The 19544-nt window shown below is 43.7% G+C and overlaps 1 protein-coding gene across 10 annotated transcripts in view; it reads right to left on the bottom strand.

Annotated features, from left to right (window-relative positions):
- Positions 1–19544, bottom strand: part of ATXN1 (ataxin 1) — a 416021-nt gene that overhangs the window by 118176 nt on the left and 278301 nt on the right. The gene's annotated exons all lie outside the window — the stretch shown is intronic.

Raw genomic sequence — 19544 nt, 5'->3', positions numbered from 1 at the left:
GCCCTGCGTGCAGTCCAGTATGCACATATACGGTATCAGAGGACAATGCTGCCCGGCGATTTCTCGGGAAGGAGGATGTGTCTATGCGGATGTGGTTTATGTCCAGGGGGTGGGAGTGGTGGGGGGTGCACATATCAGAGGGAGGGGTGAGATGAAATCCAAGGATACTGGGGTTTTTACAAGAGAGAAATCCAACTGGCTGGAGGGATGGGGGGTGGGTGGCGAGGGCAGATTTAAAAAAATATATACATTTTCTCTTTTATTGCGATGCTACCAATTGAGAGAACATTCTGCTGGGGGGGATGTCTGCCAACGACTTCTAATTCAGTTTGTTCTACCCGTTTTATTTTTAAACCCAAGTGCAGATTTTATCCCTGGAATGTTATAGAATTGGTGTGGGCAGAAATGGGCAAATTTACTTCAGAGGTGTTTTATAACAACTTGGAAAAGACCCTCTAAAATTCTCCAAGTACATTTCAGGGGTGAATTTCATTTCCTTTCTCTTCTTCAGAAAGCTACTTCGATTTTTTTTTAAAAATTTGCACTTTACAAGGTAAAACATGGTGATAATTTTGAAAGCATTTCAAGATAATGGTACTATCTATTAGGTGTTTACTATAAGCGAGGTAGTTGGGAGTAGATTGCACACTCTCTCTCATTTAATCTCCCTACCACTTTATTATGCCCATTTATGGGTGAGAAACCAAGGTAGGGAGGGGTGCCAGAGCTGAGTTCAAATCCCAGTCCTGACAATATCAAAATCTTTCTTAGCCACTATGCAAGTGTGCTTCCATATATCAATGTCTGGCACTTTGTGCTATTAACCAGGCTACTTATTATTCCAACAGGACGGTGGCAAAGGCAGATTTCCTTAGCTTCCTTTTCTGATGAGACCCTGATGCAGCCGAAGGAGGCTTGCAAAATCTATCCAGTCTCTGAGCAGGAGTTTTGGGGGTGAGCATCATGGTAACAAGAGAGTGGCAGAATTGGTGAGTGAGTGAGTGACGTGTGTGTGTGTGTGTGTGTGTGTGTGTGTGTACTTTGAAATGCCACAGCACCAGTACCAAAAATTGCTTGTCCTACCTTGGCAACATTAAAGAGCGGTAGAATGTCCCTCCCAACCCCCCGTCCTCCAAAAGTATTTACTTCAAAAATCGATTTCCTCTGTCACTATTTATCGCAGCATTTTGCTCAGTGGTTCTGAGAAACCGCATGGAAAATCACAATGTTACACTTGTTAAATTGACCCTGCAGGGCTCGACCGCTAGAACATGCATCATCCCAAGAGGTAAAAAGGCAAGTCTGCCAGGCTCATGCTGAGAATATCATCATGAAACCAACAAGGATATGCAAATCTGTCTGTTCTATAGCTCATTTGCATAGTTTTTCATTGGTTTTGTAGAACCTCTATACTAAATGTCAATTTCCTTTTCTTTCCTAAAGCTTATTAGCTGTGTGTGATGTTTACAGCTTGAAGACCAAACAGATTTAATAGGTAAAACATTTAAACGGTATAATTAAAAAGCATGTGAGAGGCTCGGATGTAGATCAAACGCATAGATATACTTGTGCTGTTAAAATATGCTTTCCAAGTTTGGAAGATGCAGAGGCTTTATACATGTCTGTGCACGCATAAGCTCCACCACAAAATTTGCTTAACCTATTTTTTTTCTGCAACGATCTAGAAAAAGCAGAGAGATGTGCTTACAAACTACTAAGGGCTTGAACCTAGTTGCTGAGTACACATTTTACTCACAACGAAATCTGAATGGAAGTCTGCCAACGTCTGGGCCGACGTTCAAACACTCTGAGTTTCTGTGTATTCCAATCTCTCAAAACTAATGTTTTAAAACTCTTTTGATATTTTCTGAGGCACTACAGAGCTAAATCCTCACCTCTAGGTTCAGAGTAACATGCAACAATCATATTCTGCTCTAAAGATGTGCGAAGGCCTTTCACCGTGCAGCGTTTAACTTCCTCTACAGCGTCAATACAACGAACACGTGATGGGTTTTGACCCAAATTATTTTCCTTTGTGCATCAGATTTGGGAGCTGGGTGAAAAGAGGCAGGTCTGGAGAGATCTTGGAAACATCTATGAAGACTGAAAAAATAATTACCTAAACGGGAGGCAAAAAAATCTTATTTTCTTTTTTGCATTCCATGTGGGCAGGCTGAGCACATACCTACTACTGGTCATTAGTTCATAATGGCTCTGCCAGAAGGTAATTGGTGATCCACACCTTTGGAACACTTCTTCACTGGCAACGTTAATACAATTAGCGGATAAACCAAGTTCCGCGTGGACCGCGGGGGGAAACGGCTGTACGATATCAAGTTAAACTTTATATCTGGCCTTTAAGGAAGAAAAGGAAAGCCAAGTGGTCTTAGGAGATCTTAGAGGCGGTAAATAACTGAGACCTGCCGCTACAAACAAAGAGAGATGTCTTTCCAGGTGAAACATCGTCTTGCCACACGGAGCCCAGGTGAGGCTGCCATAAAACACCCCTGTCATGTTTTAGTGCCTTTGGGGCCACGGGCACATTTGTGCTTGATGGAATTCAGCTGTGCAGCTCCTTCCTGTCAAACACAATCCATCCTGTTTTAAGTTCTTTCTTCGGTCTGACGTGATGGGCAGCGGGACGAAACAGGTTGGATTAAACAGCATGAAAGAGAACGAAAATAAGAACAGTTCTCAAACAAAAGCACAACTAGGGATGCTGCGGCCGCAGTCTGCGGACCTAGGTCTTGATGGCTCTCCGAGGAATTATTTCCAAAGCCCAGGCAAGCCACAGGTGGGCCCTGTGCCCCTGTTTCCTCATCTGGGAGACGAGGGTCACCACACATCCTCTAACCTCAGAGAATCTTTGAAAAGCGAGAAGTGCCGCGAACACGGACGCCAAACTATTATCTCGGGATTCAATGTGCCCAAATCCGATGGAAACAAGTGAGACCCTAAATTAATTTGATACCTTATGCTATGAGCTGCATTTTCCAAAAGCCTTTGAAAACTGGCATTTATAATATTTTGTGGGTTCATCCTTTTCCGTGTTCAGACACATGTGCACACATCAAAACAGACCCAGTTAAATCTGAATTATCCAGTGGGGGATTATCCAAGATTCTTACTGTTTCTCCCTTTTCCTGTTGCCCATTTTTTAGATTCTCTGGCAATTCCTCCATGATTAAGGAAAAGCATGCAAATCAATCAATCCCCTTCCTCATGCACTGTAATTTCAATTATCTGTGTTGCCTCAGCCTCTATTGGCACGGATAAGTGAGGACGTGCTATTTGTACTCACAGTTGGATGTAAACATTTGTCTGCATTGTCAGGAAATGAAGCAGTGGCATAAATTAACTTAATCTCTCCCCCTTCTTTTTTTTTTTATATTTATTTTTGAGAGAGAGAGACAGACAGACAGACAGAGTGTGAGTGGGGGAGGAGCAGAGAGCGAGGGAGACACAGAAACCAAAGCAGAAGGCTCCAGGCTCCGAGCTGTCAGCACAGAGCCTGACGCGGGGCTCAAACCCACAAACTGTGAGATCGTGACCTGAGCCGAAGTCTGGTGCTTAACCGACTGAGCCACCCAGGTGCCCCTTTCTTTGCCTTCTTAAAACTTTGCTTACTGGGGCGCCTGGGTGGCGCAGTCGGTTAAGCGTCCGACTTCAGCCAGGTCACGATCTCGCGGTCCGTGAGTTCGAGCCCCGCGTCAGGCTCTGGGCTGATGGCTCGGAGCCTGGAGCCTGTTTCCGATTCTGTGTCTCCCTCTCTCTCTGCCCCTCCCCCGTTCATGCTCTGTCTCTCTCTGTCCAAAAAATAAAAAAATAAATAAAATAAAAATAAAATAAAAATAAAATAAAATAATACTTACAAAAACTTTGCTTACTGACTGGATATTTTTCTAAGATTTCTTTTTTTAATCTTTTTTTTAAAAAGTTTATTTATTGAGAGAGAGAGAGAGCACAAGCAGGGGAGGGGCGGAGAGAAGGAGAGACAAAATCCCAAGCAGGCTCCATGCCGTGAGCGCAGGGCCCGATGCGGGGCTCCAACTCATGCCCCGTGAGATCACAACCTGAGCCGAGACCAAGAGTCAGATGCTTAGCCCACTGAGCCACCCAGATACCCCAAAGATTTCTTTCCTAGTTTTATATCTACATACCTGCCTTTTAAAATGGAAAATAATGAACAAATTTTAACCTTCCTTTGATGACTCAGCACTAGAAATAACAATCTATTTGTTATGGGTCTATACTCTACAGCACAGTTTTCTATCTGCTTTTGAATATTCTTCTCACTTCCTCTCAGCCTTCTTTTTTCATCCAACAAATCAAATACGTGCGGACTGTCTCCTGTATGTCAAGCGCTAAGCTGTCAGGGGGTACAGGTTGAATGAAGAAAACCGGCAGGGTCCTACACTCGTAGAGCTTCCATTCTGGTCGGGCAGGAAAGATACGACATGATGGCACAAATAGATAAGCTTATATGTGAAAACAGCTCTCAGAGAAACGTGCAGGGTGATGGGGAATCGCTCGACATGGTGGAAGGAGGTGGGCGAAGCGGGCTACCCTAGAGGGAGATGGAAGCGGGGGGGATGGGGAGAAGTAGGTAGATCCAAACGATATTTAAGACACGGGACCAGTAGGACTTGGTGGCAGAGGCAGAGGAAAACAGAGAAGAACACTTCAAGGATGGCTTTTGGGCGTCTGTCCTGGGTAACCAGATGATGCCCGTGGCCGAGGTGGAGAACGGGACCAAGATGAGATTTGGTGGGAGGGAGAGGGTTATAACTTTGGCCCTGAACATGTCCAGCAAAGGTGCCTTTGTGATATCTAAATGGAGCTCGCTGCCAGGCGGGCCGCCGGGTAGAGAGGCCCGAGGTTGTGGAGAAATCTGGCCTGAAGGTATAGATGCAGGAGTCTGCGTCCATCATGGAGCTGGGCGTTGGGATGAGATCGTCGGGGGTGAAAACGGAACCGGAGGAGAGAAGTGGCCCAAGGCCGAGGCCGCGAGGAACGCTGGCACATGGGTGTAGACAGCATTCAGAGGAGGAACGCTGAAAAGGGCATTCGGAAGAACGGACCAGAAGGGGGAGAATGGACATCAGAAGAGAAATGGCATGAAGGACGCCAAGGGAGGAAGGTGTTGTGGAAAGGAGGGAATGAGCAGCACTGGCCAGGCAGTTGAGAAATCAAGTCAGAAGAGAGTGGTAAGAGCACACAACACATCCAAGGACGCGGAGATCACAGACGACCTCAGCAGGAGACGGGAGTGTGGACTGGAGTGGGAAAGGGCCAAGCCGGGGCCAGCGGAGCATGTATGGGTTGTCTTTTACCAGTGGCAGCAGAGGGTGAGGCTCTGCAGACGGGCACAGTCAGGCTCATGTCTGGCTGCTCCCATTGACCTATGAGATTGAAGGCAAATACTGAATTTCTCTAGAGCTCCATTTTCTCGTTTGTACAAGGAGAGAAATAACCTACCTACGGGGCTGTTGGGAGACTTAAGAAACACAAATCACTTCGCCCAGTGCCTGACGCGTAGTAGCTGTTCAATAAATGCTAGTCTTTTATTGACGTCCACGCTCTCTTAACCAATTTATTTGTTGAGGATCTACGTGTCAGGCATTGCATTAGACGCTGGGACAGAATGATCAACCACGACAAAAACTAATTACCCACCCTCACGGAAATAAACACACAGTTTCACCATGAAATGCTTTCCGTTAAATGGTGGTACATGCTAAGGAGAAAAAGGAAAAGGAGCTAGGGCAGGGGTCTAGAACACAATTTTCAAAAGTCTGTCAAGAGACGCTTCATAGAAGGGCGCCTGGATGGCTTAGTCGGTTAAGCATCCAACTTCAGCTCAGGCCATGATCTCATGGTTCATGCGTTCAAGCCCGTGTCGGGCTCTGTGCTGGCAGCTCGGAGCCTGGAGCCTGCTTTGGATTCTGTGTCTCCCTCTCTCTCTGCCCCTCCCCCAGTTGTGCTCTGTATCTCTCTCTCTCTCTAAAATAAATAAACATAAAACAATTAAAAAAGTAAAAGAGGCTCCATGGAGACAGTGACACTTGAGCAAAAGCCTTGAGAAAATGAAGAAAGCAATGTGGTGTCTTAAGGAAGAGCATTTCAGGTTGAAGGAACTGAAGGCGCAAATGTCCTGGGGTAGGCCCCTGCCTGACATGGTAAGAAAGGAGCATCGAGGTGGGGGCTGGTGTGGCTGGGGCTGGGGCTTGTTAAGTTGGTGGGGGGGGGGGGGAGGGAAGAGAGCAGGAAATGAAGTCAGGGGCCGGGACAGGGGTGGCTATGATGCGCTCTTTCGGCCATAATAAGGTCTCTGGGGGGTGGGTTGTGCAGGAGACAGAGGAGTCAAGGGCAGCCTCAGAGCCTTTGGCCAGAGCAAATGGAAGGAGGGGGCTGCCATTTCCTGAGGTGGGAAGAGTGGGAGCGGCCGGTGAGGGAGAAGGGCAAGGGCGCATACAAATGGGGGTGCTTGCCGGGTGGGGGGATATCCGAGTCTGACACCGAAAGGAGAGGGCAGGCTGGAGAAGCTGTCAGCTTTGACACGGTTTTAAGAGATCAACGGGAAAGCCGAAGAGGTCTGAGGACTGAGCTCTGGGGCTGCCGAATGTTGAGAATCCACCTGCTGCTACCCTCACTGTTCCGCTCGGTAACAGGTGCACGGGCTGCATGGAAGGTTCTGGCCACGGCCGAGGTGCATCGAACCGCACACGCAAACGTCACACACGTGAGGGCTGCACGGCACAGGTGCGTGGCAGACTTCCGTCTCCTTCAGGGGACGCCCGCGTTTGTCACATGCCCCGTGTACTAAGCTGTCGAGCAGACCGCCAGTCAGCTGGGCCACAGGAAGTAGAGGCCAGAGGTGGCTGGTGAGCAAAGGGACAATTCATAACCCCGTTCGCTACTCTTCCACCAAACACTTAACGGATGAGACTCCCGGAGAGTTTTGCTGTACTATTTGCCAACGAGAAACACAGAAAATCGTAACTCCTTGTGTTTTCTTCCTGTCCTTACATGATTTCATTAGCGTATAAAGGATTGGTATTCCTCTTTGTTCCAGCGCACGTGCGGATGTGCTTTCTGTCCACTGCTTCCTAAATGGCTGAGCTGGCTCCGGGCAGAGTAGGATTTGGCCATGACTGAGGAAGCTGAGCGGCAGACGGTACAGAAGAGCTCCCTGCATCTAGAAACGCATTGCCCACAGGGCCGTCTTGTCCAGGAGCGGATGCCACGCTAACTGTGGCCCTGCTGACATCCGCATTCATGGCACGGCAGCGTGCTAGCTGGAGAGGCGGTGACCGTGGCCAAGGCCTCCTTAGAGGTCGTGCTTAGAGGGCCTGAAACGCCTGCCATCTGCAGAGCCAAGAAAGAGAACCACGGATGCTGTTGAAGAGCCTCTGGCTGAATTAAACAGCTCTTCTTTATCTGTCCTCCCTTCCTGTCCCTATTTAAAATATTATGAGTGCGACACATTACAGGGCTCTGATTCGGAACACAACACAGAAAATGCCAGCTCTTGGGTCAGGTTTCAGAGTTATAAAGAGGAAGGTAAAGAGGATGTTCAATCTCTCTGTCTTAGAAATAGTCGATTTTAGTTAAAAATGAGAAGCCCAGGGGCACCAGGGTGGCTCAGTCGGTTAAATGTCTGACTTCAGCTCAGGTCATGATCTTGCGGTCCGTGAGTTCGAGCCCCGCATGGGGCTCTGTGCTGACAGCTCAGAGCCTGGAACCTGCTTCCGATTCTGTGTCTCCCTTACTCTGCCCCTCCCCCACTCACACTCTATCTTTCTGTCTCTCTGTCTCTCCCTCAAAAATAAACACACATTAAAAAAATTTTTTTTTTAAATGAGAAGCCTAGTCATCTTTAGCAGTGACCTAAAGAATGCCAGGTTATTTTCCCTCCGTAGACTCTCATACTCCGAGCATATATAATTATATGACTAGTCCGCTCTACTGTTTGCATTGTCTGTTTTATGCCAGAATGATTTTCACTTAAAAACCCATCAAGGAGGATGCCAGAAAGATATTTAAGAAACAGACAAATTCATTAACAGCCCTTGTTAGGTGAGCGGGCTACCAAGAAACTCTTAAAATAATACGATGGAGAAAAGAGGTTGGCGGGTATGTGGAGAATGCCCTCCAGCCTGGCACCTGGGAGGCACTCGGTCAATGCCGAATGAAGAAAGAACTCTGGGAGAGGAAGAAGCAATTCGAGTTGCTATTCTAGTCTCTCACATAAGATGGGAATAAAGCTGAACAGAATCATTCATGGAATTTAATAAAGAAAGCCTCCCCAAGAGGAAAATCCGAAGTTCTCCTCTCATTACCGAATTTCTCAGATTCTCAGTGGATCTAAATTTAAACTCACAGGAAGCAGACCCTTTGCCAAAAGGTGCCAAATGTAACAGACGCTACGGACTTTGCTGATCCTGTCTTCCACGCCATGAAGGGCCTCAAAGAATTTGAAAAGCACAAAATAGAAAAAAGTGTATCATTTTCTTTTCTGTAAACCTATCCAGCTATTAAAAGCCAAGAAGGAAAATGTGATGGTTAATGGCAACTGGGCAACTACATTTGCAAAGTTTTAACAAGTCGCTTTGGGGAGGTAGGAACTTGCCGGGGTGTCGGGTTATCGGGGAGAGAAAGGGGCAGAGAATGACTTACCTGCCCAGATCGGTTGAATGTGTACCAGAAAGATCCAATGGGTTTTTTTTTTTCCACCACAGAGCTGCCATTTACTGAGAGTCCACAATCCTAACCCATCCTTAACCCTGACATACCTTGTATCTTTGAATGGTTTACGAGCTACTGACCTTGGTAATTTACAAATGACATATGTAACAATGTCAGTGATACCTCTGTAGGAGAAAGTTGGAGAAAAGGCAGTGAGGAGGCTTTATGGTAAGAAGCCCCAAATCTCCAAAAGATCCTCGCTGGAAGATAAACAATTTGGTGAGCTATTCGGGGCCCAGCAACATAACTGGCCAGGAGTCCCGCAGAATCCAGTTCATGGGGTGAAAGGAAGAGACCACAGGAGGGTCTAAAAGTGTCTGAGTGGTATGGAGCTGATAATCTGTTAAGATCAAGGGGCGCCTGGGTGGCTCAATCAGGTAAGTGTCTGACGCTTGGTTTTAGCTCAGGTCACGATCTGCCGGTTCGTGGGTTCAAACCCCGCATGGGGCTCTGTGCTGGTGGTGCGGAACCTGCTTGGGATTCTCTCTCTTTCCCTCTCTCTCTGCCCCTCCGCTGCTCATGCTCTCTCTCTCAAAATAAATAAACTTAAAAAAAAATCAATAAAACTAAGCTTCTTCCTAGGACTCAACTACTGAGTTGAGGAAAAACTTTTGAGAGCAAAATCCACCTTGAGCGAGGTCAAAGAAAAGCGAGGGGACAGATGAAAGGATACAAGTGGAGGGAAGCCAAGGAGACCGCTAAGAATGTACGAACCTTATTTTGTCATTTCACGGGAACAACAGAAGAGGGAGCTCTAGAGCTGAGTAGCTAGAAAAGCTTTTCTGGCCCATCCCTTGCCCCTAAATTCAGGGACATTCATTCACTTAAGAATGAGCGCCAAATAGCATCGTGGTCAAATCCAATGCACAGTTATTATGAGAAAAAGAAAAGGAATAAAAATCAGAGTAACCTGCTTCCCACAGAGACATGCCCCCAAACAGATGAAATCTTCAAATTAATACTTCAAAAGAACTAAAAGAAACTTGAGAAAACAAAACAAGTTAACAAGGGAACACAAATCTAATCAAAAACTCAGAAATGGAGTGATTGGGGAAAAGTAGTATTTGGATACAAGGGCAATAGAACCAAGGAAGTACTTAAGTAAAAGAAAAAAAATAATTTAGAAATAAAGACTAAACAAGAAGAAACATAAGAGGGAACACACACAACAGAGAATGCCCAAGAAGTATTAGAACATGGAAAGAGGGGCTCCTGGGTGGCTCAGTCGGTTAAATATCTGACTCTTGATTTCGGCTCAGGTCATGATCTCAGGGTTCGTGAGTTTGAGCCCCACATCAAGCTCTGTGCTGACAGCATGAAGCCTGCTTGGGATCCTCTCTCTCTCTCTCTCTCTCTCTCTCTCTCTCTCTCTCTCTCCCTCTCTCTCTCTCTCTGCCTCTCCCCCACTCATGCTGTCTCTCTCTCAAAAAAATAAATAAACTTTGAAAAAAATTAAAAAGAAGCACCTGGAAAGAAAAAAGAGTCTGGGACATCAAAAAGAAACAAAGAAAAAGATAGAAAGGATTCAAGACAAAGCCTCTGAAATAGAAGATGGGCAAAGAAAATCAAACCTAACATTCCAGTAGGAGTCTTCAAAAGCAAAGCCAAGTGATAAAACAGACAAATACTTAAAACTGTAACTCAAGAGGACTTTCCAGAAGTAGAAAAAGATTTGAAACTATATATTTAGAGGACACACCATGGAAAAACTGACCTAGAAAAAAGATCCCAAAAAAAATCCTTTGGATAATCGATAATTGAGGCAAAATGACCAAGTCATTCACTCGTCACAGACAGAAAATTAGAGTCAACCGACTTTTCAAGAGTCAGGCTTTACGGTAGAAGTTCAGAGAGTGACATTCCGGAAAGGCAACCTAGCCAAGGATTTTACACCCAGCCAAAATGACCTTCAAGTCGACAGCAATCTGTTATGAATCTGTAAAGGCCTAGGGAGGAGTTATTATTCCCAAAGTCCTTCCTTAATTATCCATGAGGGAGAAGGTGCAGACAATCAGAGTGGCTGGAAAGGCATGGATGTAAGGATGGGTGAGCATTAAACACATGATCAGCTATGGGTCTATTTCTCAAAGATGACCAAGGAGGACAGTACTGTTATATATATATAACAATATACAATATAGAGTATGGTTATCTACTCTGACCATGTAGGCAGTATAATGATTTAAAAAAAAAACACATGGGGGACCGTGCGAAAGAGAACGAGCTCACGGACACAGATCTAAGTGGGAGTAGAGCACAGCACTTCAAATCAAACCACAGAAAGAGGAGGGAAGAGGAAAGAAAGGGCTACTAGAAATTTCAATATCACTCATAGCAGGGAACCAAAAGGTAATACCTAAAAAAAAGAGTGTAGTTGATTAAGGGTATTATATTAAGGAATTTATAAATATGTTCATTGAGGCAAAAAATATAAAAACCTACCTGAATAATATAATTGCTTATACTGAAAAAATGAAGGATATATAAAAAATAGTGATGCATAGAGAAAAGAGAAAATAGAGTGAAAGGGACAGGAATGTGTAACAGACTTCAGTGACCTCACCTGCTTTTGTGGCTTTGATTTTTAGGAAAATTTAAATATTTTCTCACACTTATTGAACAAAAATAATTTTCTCAATGTCTCCTTTAAAAGTCTCAGATAGGGGTGCCTGGGTGGCTCAGTCCATCGAACACCTAACTTCGGCTCGGGTCACGGTCTTGTGATTCGTGGGTTTGAGCCCCGCATCGGGGTCTCTGCTGAGCCCACTTTGAATCCTCTGTCCCCCCCTCTCTCTCTGCCCCTTCCCTGCTCATGTTCTCTCTCTCTCAAAATAAATTAATTAAAAAAATTTTTTTTAAAGTCTCAGATAAAATTAAGTCAGTGGATGTAAATGTATATCCAGTTACAAACACACGAAGAGGAACTAATCCAAGTGATGCGAACACATTATACGTAACTGCTTATCCCCCACTCGCTGGACTAAAAGCTAAATCAAAACCAAACAAACAAAAAAAAGTTACAAGTTAAAAGCGACCATATTGGTGGGTGGGAGGGTCGCGGGTATTTTTATTTGGAAATAGTAGTGAGTGTAGTGGAAGACAAAGTAGGTGAGTGAATTATGTCCGGGTGATTGAGAATCGCTATTTGTAGCTTAAGAGAAAGGAAACTGATGTAAGATGAATGAGGTTAAGAAAAGCCTCATGGTACATCAGCGGAAACTCATGATGTATTTTATTTTAGAAAATACACACAGACCCCATAATACATATACACAAACACATACACATACACATGAAAGAAGTTTCCTACCTCTCTGTGCCCACTGACAAAACCCAGATGCAATGACTAGCCCTGTAGCCCAGACCGTGGTCTCCAAATACCATTTCTCACTGAAAGGAACCAGGTTTTCCTTGGAAAAGAAGCTGATCTCAGGCTTGGGGCAGGAATGTACAGGATGAGCCTGCAGCATCCTGTCATATCAGAAAAGCAAGGAAACTATCAAACACAGCTAGGACTATATTACCAGGACTCAGCAGTGAAACTGAGTAGGTTTTCAATCAATGGTCAAATATTAGGGCATTTGAGTAACAATAACGGTAATAATAACTATGATGACTGAAACACACCAGGTATGTTTAAAGCCCTATGTTCACAGCAGTAATACTTCTAGGAAATGGTGACTTGGGAGGACATCACGAAGAAAAATTATTTTGCAAACTGGTAAAGAAAGGGAAAGAATCAAGTATTAGTCTGGCCTTTTATACAGAACCTGGAGCACTGAGAAAACACATAGTAGGCAGATGAGGGGAAGTTTCTCTTCGTGAACAATGATTCCTTCTAAGACGTGAACAGAGAATAACAGAGTTAGACTATGACCACTTGCCATCTCTAATAAACTTATGAATGTGGACAAAGATCTCCATCTCCTGATGGAAATACACCACACAATGCCAGCTATGAAGTTGTCAGGCAAAGCAAAGCAAACAATGCCTCTAGAACTTCCTAGCAATTCCTAGGAAATGCCAGAGACAGAGGAACATGTTTAACAACACCACAGGGATGCACTCATCAAAATCCAGATGGTGGGAAACTCTACTGAACAAATGGTCTGCTTTCCTCAACAGAAAACATGGCAACATGAAAAAAGATGGGAGCTGAAACCAATAGTTTAAAAGAGCCTTAAGAGACAGAAATATTATTTATATCTGGATTCAAGTAAACTGTAAAAGAAAAAAAACCCCATAAAACACAGAAACCCTGCACCAACATAACAGAAACCTATATTTATAAGACAACTAAAGAAATATAAACACTGACTGGATATTAGATGATGTTAAGGAATCGCTGTGATGATGCTATTGTGGTTTTGTATAAAAGAAAGAACCCAATTGTTTATATAGATGCTAAAATACTGGGGCACCCGGGTGGCTCACTCGTTTAAGTGTCCCACTTTGGCGCAGGTCATGATCTCGCTGTTCATGGGTTCGAGCCGCGCGTCAGGCTCTGTGCGGACAGCTCAGAGCCTGGACCCTGCTTCGGATTCTGTGTCTCCCTCTCTCTCTGCACCTCCCCCACTCACACCCTGTCTCTGTCTCTCAAAAATAAACATTAAAAAATACTAAAATATTTATGATGTTTGGAATTTGCCTCAAAATAATCTAGATGCAGGGATGGTGTAGATGAAACTATATTCGTAGCTGCTGAAGGTAAGTGATGAGGGCATGGGAATTCATTTGACCATTTCTCTACTTTTGGACACGTTTGATATTTTCTATAATACAGCGTTAACGTGCCTTCAGGAAGTCGGCAGCGTTTCTCAAACGTGGTTTTCCGCAGCTGTCCCTTGGAGTATTTACTAAAGTCACATTTCCTACATCCGTCTACTTGGGGGTGCTTAATAAAATTAAAAGTATGCCCAACCCTAGATTTCTGAATCAGAACACCTGGGAGTAAAGCCCAGAAAACCGTATTTTAAATACACTATGTGGTCATCTGTGCATTGCATTTTGCCTTTAAGTATTTGCATAAAATAAATTACTACAGTTTTCAAAGGGTGTTAAATAATAGTTATTATTACCCTTAGATTGGACAACAGTACAATCTAAAAATGATTTTTCCTACTAAAAGAACCTTAGAGTAACCGAAAATATCCTTCACACACTATTGTTTAATTTCAGTAAAATGTTTTCTCTCTGTGTCATATGTCAACAGACAAGTGACTTGAAAAATGTTATTATGAGAGTAGGGCAATAGATCATGCTTTCTAATGTCTGCTCAGCATTTGGGGTTAATAAACTAGAGGAAAGAGCTCAATGTAACTTGGACAAAGTCACAAAAATATGCCTTTTTTATGGAAACCAAGCCAAGGGACAAAAGATAAGCAAAATCTTTATTAAAAAAAAAAACCAGTAAGTGATCCTGAACCCAGTTACCACGTCATTCAAGAACTATCCCTAGAATCACAAGACCTATTTTCCAAAAAGAGGGTTCTTTATCCTTGACACAAAGTACACGCTTCTTTCCGATAATGGCACTTCTCACTAGAAGCTGGCGGTTTGTTGAATGACTGTGTCTCTTCGGTAAGCAAACAGCTTGCCAGGATGATGAACAATGAAAACTAGACCTCAGTGGCAAAGGTACTGCTAAAGAACACAGGAGCAGAAAGGGACAGAGTCAGCACTCAGTAAGCACTCAGTAACTAGCACTGAGGTGCTAGTTAGAGTCTTAGAAGCTCTGTATAGGATTTCTATTTTAAGTCTTACTGAAGCATCTAGCTTTTACACTTGTTTCAAAACCCCAAGCATTCTACCAAGCGGCTTCGGAGCACATGCATTTTATTTATAAATTGTATTTCTCACTATTTAGTAACTATAATTAAGAAAAAAAAGCACTCCACACCTTGTACAGTAGGATATTACTTCATGCAGGAGTTAGCTTCTAACATTCTTACCCAGCACAAAGTGTGTGGGGTTTAAATTATCTCTGAGGTATATATATACATACATATATATATATATATATATACATACACACACACACACACACACACACACACATATATATATATATATATATATATATATATATATATATATACATATATATGAGAGGGAGAGAGAGAGAGACTCCCAAGCAGGATCCACGCTCAGTACAGAGCCCAATGCAGAGCTCGATCCCACAACCCTGGGATCATGACATGAGCTGAAACCAGGAGTCGGATGCTCAATCGACTGAGCCACCCAGGCACCCCTATCCGTGAGGTTTTAAGGTGTAAATCAGATCCTAGTGGTCTTCTACTCAAACCTTCCAGAGGCTTCCAACCACGTTCATGGTGAAATCTACAGTCCTGGTCCTCGTCAAGGCTTAGAACGCCTTATAGGATCTGATCCCAACTACGTGATACCCCTCACCCACTCACCCATGCCTCCCCCAACACACACAAATTTATTTCCTGCCTATCTCCTTCCTTTGTTCTGCTCTGACATACCAGCTTCCCTGTTCTTTTTTTATGGGTCAGACACAACCCTGTTCCTACCTAGAGCACTTCTCCTCTGGCAAACCACAAAATGTGTCCCCTTCATTCAGGTCTCTGCTCATACGTCTCTCTCTGATCACCCTAAGAGAGCAGCCTCCCTCTGTCTCTTCTTATCTAACTGTACATTTTCTCCAGAGCCTTCTTCACAGCAGACACTATATCATGCATTTCTTGTTTGCTTAATGTTTGTCTTTACCCTAGAGTGATAATTCTGGAAGGCAGGAGTTGTGCTCACTGCTCCAACCCAGCATCCATACAGTCCTTGCACAGAGAAGCCACTCAATAAGGATTAATGTGTGAATAGATGTCCCCTGTATTGCCCACCACGAACAGTAGAAAAGGTTCTTTTTTATACCGCCCTGTCCCCTAATTGTCATGAACAGTCAAGTTTGAAAACCACTGGGCTAGACTAAGGCACAAGAGGAAATCTACAACAGATGTGTGTGTAGGCATCCAAACCATCCAAACCACTTTGACAACCCAACTGGAGAGGAATCTAAAGTGTTCTTGCTGGTGTGCAGTGTTTCCTTAATTCCATCTTGATAGTAAGTCTATCTTCAATATTTACTAGATTTTGTTGTGCAGATTAAAGGAGACAATAGTAGAGTTCTCCAGAATGAGACTCTCAGTCACCCTGGTAGTTAACACGAAACTTCCATTATGACATGGTGGAGATGACTAACTGGCTGACGGGTGCAGCCATGTTTGTTGAGATCCCAAAGCAAAGCTTCTCCTGTCACCTCAACGCATATATTTGCCACCCTTTAAGTAGAAACACTGCAACCTGCCCTCCTTTTTTCCCTTTTTATTTTTAGCACATAAACTTAAGGGCTTCCTATGTCCACTCACATGGAATTTCACCAGTAAGCACCCTAATATAGCATGAGTGCCTCATACTCAATTACTGGCTCAGGCCAGACAACACAGCCCGGGTTCTTGTCCTTGGTGGATTTTGGCATGTAACAATACGTCAGCAAGCATATCGCGTAAAACGGTGCAGCGAAGTGATTTATTGGCAATGAGGTGTCAAAGGTAACATGCATACGGCGGGCCAATTGTCGGTGATGAAATCCCAAGTCAGAGGGCACTCGCCATGAAAAACAAGGTAAATCTGTGGCTTCTGAAACTGAATAGACATTGAAGAGCATCTCATTAATGTTATAATTTGAAAAGTGTTTTCCGTCTCTAATGGAAAATTTCAGAGTGGCCAAGGAAGCTATCATTGGTTCCCCACATTGCAAGCTTACCAATTACAGAATGCAAATTGTTTCATAGTGTTAATGGCTTCAACTTTAAAAGGAGCCATTTCTACTCTTCCTTTTGTGTTAAGTGAATATGTCTTAAATAAGTTTAAGTGAAAAAAATATCCCGAGATTGCAAGGTATCTGTTTGAAAAAAACACCCTAAAATACACTGTTCTTATTTGCAACTCCTTAGTTTAGGGAACCAGGATTTCTCAGTAACGTGCAACAATATTAAAAAAGAAAAAAACAAACTACTCCCAACAAAAGGGGATAAATTGGAAACTGAGCTTAGAGAAGCCTGCAGCTGTCATCTGTAACACTGATTTCAAATTTCTGTGTTCATCACAAAGCCTCATTGTTCTTTCTTCTTGGTTTTAGAAGTCAGCATTATACATTGAGATCTAACAAACATTATACTACCAACATTTTGCCTTAGCAGTTTTATATATTGAGGTTTCACGCAACATTGTGTTTGAGAAAGAAGCTGATACTAAAAATATTTATAAATCATCAAGTAAAGGCAAAGAATGATATCTGAACCTGGGGGTGATTGTCGCGACGGCTATGTCGTGCCTCAATGCAGGAAAGAAGAACAAAAGAAGAAAAATGAGTTCTTATGGAACTTTTCCTCCACATGATAGCAAACACTTGGATATAAGTCGTGTATCGAACCATGCCGTCTTCAGGTTTGGAGTTGAGTAGGCAAAGCGCTGGGGCAATCGGTGATGTGACATGTGTTTACCCACGTGGATAGGTTCCCAGGGAGTAGAAGAGTGGGGGTAGAAATCATTTCATCTGCCAGTGATTAAGCGGTTCCTGCCATCTCCTTTCCCCATCGAGTGCTCTCTGATTCAAGGGAGGGAATGTGCTGTGGTGGAGAGGACATGGGTTATTACTCTGAGAGACTCAGGGTCAAAGCCAGTACATTTATTATTAGCAGGGTAGCTCTGAGCTGAGTCACTTCCGTTTTGTTGAGCCCCTTTTATGTGCAACACAGAGATGGCAATACTCACCCAAGAGTTTGTCGAGATGCCTTTGCATTTCATAAAAAAATCATACACACAAGTCATCTAGCCCCTTGCTAAGTATTCAGTGAACAGCTTCTGACCTCTTCTTGGGACCTGGTAGAAATGCTGACTAGGCTGCTCCAGCCACAGGGATCAAATTTCTATCTTGGGAACGAACTTCTCAGGTGAGGGATACAGCGAACACCATTCCTAAGCATCATGAGAGGCCCTTCCAGGAATCCAGCCATGGGTCCCACTGCAGTGGTCATCTGCGACTGCGACTGTGACTGTGACCTCAGTCACCTGATCCAAGAGACAAAGAGATCCGGGAGGTGAGAGAGCAGGGGCTTCAGAATGGCACATTCCCGCAAGGCCAAGGAACAAGGCCATGCAGAACAAGATGGCAGCTCCGCAATGATTACAAGTCATGCATCAAAGGGCCACGGAGAATTTTGCTTTTGCTTAAATCAGAGTCAGTCTTCTCTAAGCATTAACTGAGAGCACCTTCTCTTCACATTTACAAGCAAGCGTTTGCCACTTCAGCTGTACAAATTATATAGGATTGAAAATAGTATAGTTGAGAGAAACGCGGAGTTTGCAATTAGAGTTCTTTATTTTCCCCCTTCTCAGAGCAAACGGGAACAAAGTGAACTGAAACATGGTTGTTTAAAAGGTTAAAAGGTTGTCATCCCCCCCCCCCACCATGTCCTATCTTTAGACTTGCTTTCTCTGCCTTTCTAAGATACCAAAGGTATGTGTCCTCTACCACTACAAGATGCTGTGAGCACAACACAGGCACACAGGTGGCTGTGTCCCTCAGCATCATGGGCACAGTCCTCCACGCAGGGGACCAAACATCAAGCCACTCACAGATTCTCTTTCCTTCTCTGTACAAGTCACGAGCTTGTAATATGGCTAATGGGTAAGACAGACGCTTACTAGAGCGAGGAGAATCCGCAAACAGCATTCAATTAGATCCACAGAGAGGCGGCTTGGCCTTTGGTGGAAGAGAAGCATGATGTTAAGACTGGGAGCTTCCTGAGGCCAAGAATTATATTTCCTTCTCCTGGCACAGGGCCTGCTGCTGGCATTCAGTAAATATTTAGGGAATCAATAAACTCAGGGTATGATCATGTGATGCCCAGATACAGTTGAGAATCCATAACTGCTCATGAATGGTATCTTATCAGAAAATAAACCTCTCCAGTCATAGAGAGTATAAAATGAAATTCCAGGGGGACACCTGAGTGGTTCAGTTGGTTGAGTTTCCGACTTTGGCTCAGGTCACGATCTTGTAGTTCATGGGTTCGAGCCCCGTGTCGGGCTCTATACTGACAGCTTGGAGCCTGGAGCCTGCTTCAGATTCTGTCTCCTTCTCTCTCTGCCCCTCCTCTGCTCATGCTCAGTCTCTTTCTGTCTCTCAAAAAGAAACACATTACAAAAAGATGAAATCCCGGCTGACAAAATGGGAAAGATTTAGAGGTATCTATCTCGTGTCCCAATGACTGTGGATCAGTCTTCAGAGGAAAAATGGATCTTTCGTGAAAAAAAAAAAAAAAAAAAAAAAAAAAAAAAAAAAAAAAAAAAAAAAAGCAGTAGGAGGGTAGTTTCTGAAAACTCATTTGTGAATCAAAACGAGAATAGACCAAGCGACTTAACATTCAGATAAAAGAGTAAAAAAGAAGAGATATTGCTGACTTCTTTCCCTCTCACTGGTGTGAAATTTTAAAGGCATACTTTGCTGTCAAATGGATGACATCAAATGAATTTAAAGTATCTATATAAACCTGCCTGTTCATCCCTCTTGTTCTCATAGTACATCATCCGTTCTCATCTCATTTCACCTCACCAAGTTTTACAACAGCATGCACATTTATGCTTTTACCACTTTATCTTTCGAAAATGTTACACACAATTAATTCACATTAAAACTCCACTACTAATTCAGCACCTCAAGATACGGAGTTTAAAGATTCTCGCTAGAGTTTAGCGCAAGCCTACTTTTCGCT

This window comes from Panthera pardus, unplaced genomic scaffold, assembly GCF_024362965.1.
Source record: "Panthera pardus isolate Hobbes unplaced genomic scaffold, ASM2436296v1 HiC_scaffold_17, whole genome shotgun sequence".
Taxonomy (NCBI): domain Eukaryota; kingdom Metazoa; phylum Chordata; class Mammalia; order Carnivora; family Felidae; genus Panthera; species Panthera pardus.
This window is presented reverse-complemented; position numbering and strand designations above follow the sequence as displayed.